This window comes from Festucalex cinctus, chromosome 2 (assembly GCF_051991245.1).
Source record: "Festucalex cinctus isolate MCC-2025b chromosome 2, RoL_Fcin_1.0, whole genome shotgun sequence".
Classification (NCBI taxonomy): domain Eukaryota; kingdom Metazoa; phylum Chordata; class Actinopteri; order Syngnathiformes; family Syngnathidae; genus Festucalex; species Festucalex cinctus.
Window position 1 is genome coordinate 31576033 of NC_135412.1, and position 4102 is coordinate 31580134.

The following is a 4102-nucleotide window of genomic DNA, read 5'->3' on the forward strand; positions in this document are numbered from 1 at the left end:
TTTCATCGTTTGGCTTGTCACGTTACGTCTCTGGCAGTAGAGCAAAAATGCATTACTGTATTTGTAGTAACTCAATATAAATATACATATATATACATATATATATATATATAATTTTAAACTCAAGTGAAAAAGTGCACCTGGATGATTTGCTGCATCATATTATTGTATGTGTCACAGTACAATGGTTGGGATGACTGTTTTCGGGCAGTTGTGATATAAAACTTGTATTACAGGCCGGTTTGTAGACTAGGCATTGAATGTAGAAGTTTGGAATTGTTGAATTCATTTGATGTGGTGCCTCAAACGGTCATCAGTTAATTGAAAGACAAATTTTGAAGTGGATTATCCATAATTGTGAATCCAAAAGGTGATAAACTCAATCCATATCGTGTTCACACTATACACAAAAAAAGTTGTCAATTTTTTCATTTACATTGATAACAAACTAAATTTGTAAACAAGAATAAAAATATAGAAAACACAAATATTGTGTATAAAACCATTATTATTAAATTGTATTTTATTTTTTTATATAGATTACAGTTTTGTAAGAATAGGTACCAGAATCATGCTTCAATAAATGTAGATCATATTTCACTCAGAATCAAGGCAAGTAGAAAACAAACAAAGACTAGCAGTATCCCTGCATAACATTTTCCTTTTCTCCTTTTTGGCTCCTGATGCCTGCCACTGATCGGCTACATGGTTTGTTTTTTTGTTTGTTTGTTTGTTGTTGTAGTCAATGTTCACAGCTGAGCAAGTGGCATGTCATGCCCGGACTGACGGAATGATTAAAAGGAGCTGCAGCCGGGAGTCGGTGGCGATCCTGATGGAGACTTCAAAAACAGCAGTGCTACCATGCAGGGCTTTGCCTAAACATGAGTATACTGGAGTGTCCTTTCTGCTACAACAGGGCATGAAATAAAGTGGAAGGAGCTAATAACAAACACACAAAAGTAGATTATCACATTTTTCCTGGACGCACCATGCAGACATTTACATTGCAGGGAGGACTGTATGTGAACCCCTTGACTAACAACTCTTCCAAAAGCTAAATGGAGTCAAGAATCAGTCACAGTGGAGTCTAATTAATGTGACAGGATTGTTGGTTCAAGTTGTCCTGCCCTATACAACTTCTTTTTTCTCTTTTCTTTTTCTTTTTTTAGGTTTGTTATTCTCAAAAAAATACTGCCCAAAGTAAAACAAGCTGCACTTGAGTGAGTTCTTTGTGAATAGCATTAACCACACAAAGAAGCTCTCAAAAGATCTACACTTAAGAATTGCTATTATGTACCTTATGTTACCTTACATTACGTACTAAGCGTTCTTATTTTTTCCTTTACTGTTTCTTGAGAAGTGCATTTCAGTTGGCTTTGTCAATGTTTTCCATAAACACAGCTTTGGCAGAACTCACGTCGGGATCAGATTGATGCAGAACTTCATACATTCAAAAGGATGGATGTTCTTTCATCAATATATTTCTACTTTGCATCTAAGTTACACAATTATTTTGTCAGTTCTTCAAAGGATACTACTATAAATTTTTAATACCAATCAGTAATGTTTAACCTTTTGAGTTCACTGCTGATCTTTTTTATTTTTTATTTTTTTTTTTTAATTATTGTTGAACAAAGTTGGTCTTCATGAATAAAGAATATTGTTGTGTGTAATTTTTAAATTACTTGCAGGTGCAGGAAATTGAAAAGCATAGAGAAGAAAGTGGTCATCAGCTAGAGAGAAAAAAAACCCCAGCAACTGTGATGAAGAACAGTAACTTGTCCTCTTAGCCGTTCTAAGAGACAGTCTTCCTGCAGCAGTACATCTAAACAGTTGCTGTGCTCCACAGGCAGAGGGAAATGTTGAAAGACTGCCCTCCTGTGTCAGACACATAAACACGTTGCACAATAGGCTTGCACTCAGCCTCCTTTTTCATTCCTTCTTTTACAAGACCTCGTTTCTGTGATGCCCAAAACCAGCAAGTCACCAGAGAAAAGGATCATCTGTATGTGAGATAGGTAGATTGTCTCAAGGAGAATAGTCACTAACTGTGACAGTATAGGGGACAAAACCACAACATCCCGATTTGTGTGAGGGCAAGAAGCAAATGAGCACAAATTAGGGCAGTATGTGTTGCAATTCCATTACCTTCCTGGAGAAGTCTTTAATGACTTCCAATTTTGATCACTCAGCCTTCCTTTGTGCAGTGTTTGTTCGGATTAGGAAGAGAGCAAGTGTAAGGTGTGACGCTCACTAAGTCACAAGACAAATTCCAACACACTCTTGCTAATTTCTGTCTACTGGCGGCGATTGGGTTAGACAGTGAGCTAAATCTGCAAGACAAAATGAGGTTTTCATCAAATCGAATCTTCAATAGGGATGGATGAGTATCGATTGTTTAGGTGTTGAGCCGATACTGGTCTTATTTTAAGATGGGCGTCACAAAGAAAGGTGTTTGTTTGCAATTTTTTGGTCATTGTGTTAAATAAAATGTTATGTATGAAAAGCATTAGAGGAAATGGGGAAAAAAGTGGTATTGAACATCCCCAGTATTTAGTGTAACAAAACAAACACGCTTTTACACACTCACTGATCAACTGTGGATCATGTTGGATAGTGTACAACTTGGATTTGCTACTTCCTTTTATGTATTTATTTATTTTACTCTGTGACAGTTGTAACACAGGAATGCTGAAAATAAGGTTTTGTTTTGACCTTTTCAGTAGTGAGTAGGACCGAGGCTACCGTGTGACACTTATAGTCCGTCAGCTGCCAACATTTCAGTTCATGGAAGGCTCAGCTTAGGGGCACCTGGAAGCTTCGGGTCATGGTGGCACCTCACCACTTTTCCAAGCTATGTACAAGTGTTCATTCCTTATACAAATTCATGAAGTCTGCATGTTTTGGAGCAATGATGTGAATGTAAAGAAGAGGAATTAGTCTAATTATTCTGACATGTGTTCTCTTTCTCTACGTTTACGTGCAAAATGCATTTTGGGAAGAATAACATTGTAAATATAATTTAGAGGGCAGAAAGGTATATAGGTAATACTGGAAAAACAAAATGTATATTATTGTTTATCAATACTATGATGTCTGGTCGCCACATTGTTTCTACCTATTGCTGGCATTTTACATTATCCTTTGAATATACAGTATGTATAGTATAGATTACAATCATACAGTATATTGATTGTTCATATTTATAGCTGCCACTTAGTGTAGAGACAGACAGTTAGTATAAAATATTTAATGCTACTCTTAATTTCATTCACTTCATACTGTAGATATGTCAGTTGTATATAGACTAATGATGCACCTACTTTCAATTATAAAAATGTTGCCTATTGTTGCTGCTGTTCACATTCAATTTGTTTACAACAGTGGTGTCCAAACTGTAGTGAATAAAGATACAGTAATTTGAATTTTGAATTAAAAATAAATAAATAAATATCTCACACTATTTTTCTCTGTCTGATTTATGAACATGCTCGCGTAACTTTTTTTTATTTAATGCTCAACTTGGTACAATTTGCTCTTGTTTTGGTTCTGAATGTGAATATGGAATTTGGTTGCTGTACAGTGCAGATGTGGATCTGGTTTTGTGGGATACAGGGCCGTTTACTATCCCAAAATCTTGAAACCCCTAAACTATCAGCTTTAACAGAAAGTTGTTATGTAGCAGTTTTGCTAAATAAACTGTAATAAATAAACAACATATAATTGCTTGTTTACTTAACTTCAGTGTGTTTCAAAAATTAAAGAATTTCAAAGCGGCCCTTGCATCCTTCCACTTTTTCTGTGTCCCTCAAATGGAAAAAAAAAAAAAAAAAAAGCAACACCCCTGGTTTATACTAAAAAAAAAAATAATAAAAAAATAAAAAAAATTCATTCAGTTAGCCATCGTCCTGGGCATATTTATTTTATTTTTAATATTGTTGTGTGCTGCTACTGTCGATGCCGTTTATTTTTCTTGTGCAATCACTAAGCAGATTAGTATGCTTCCTGAAAACACACATTTGCTTTTCAGCAATCAACATAGGCAATAAAACTCAAAAGATTCATTTGCATTGAAACCAAAAAGAACATTCAAGAGGAAAAC

The 4102-nt window shown here is 35.2% G+C and overlaps 1 long non-coding RNA gene across 1 annotated transcript in view; it reads left to right on the top strand.

Annotated features, from left to right (window-relative positions):
* The window catches only part of LOC144014568 (uncharacterized), a 9359-nt gene extending 7686 nt beyond the window's left edge, over positions 1 to 1673 (top strand). The window contains exon 3 of the long non-coding RNA XR_013282499.1: positions 743 to 1673. This is a non-coding gene — a long non-coding RNA (uncharacterized LOC144014568). The remainder of the gene's footprint in view (positions 1 to 742) is intronic.
* Positions 1674 to 4102: the final 2429 nt, after the last annotated feature.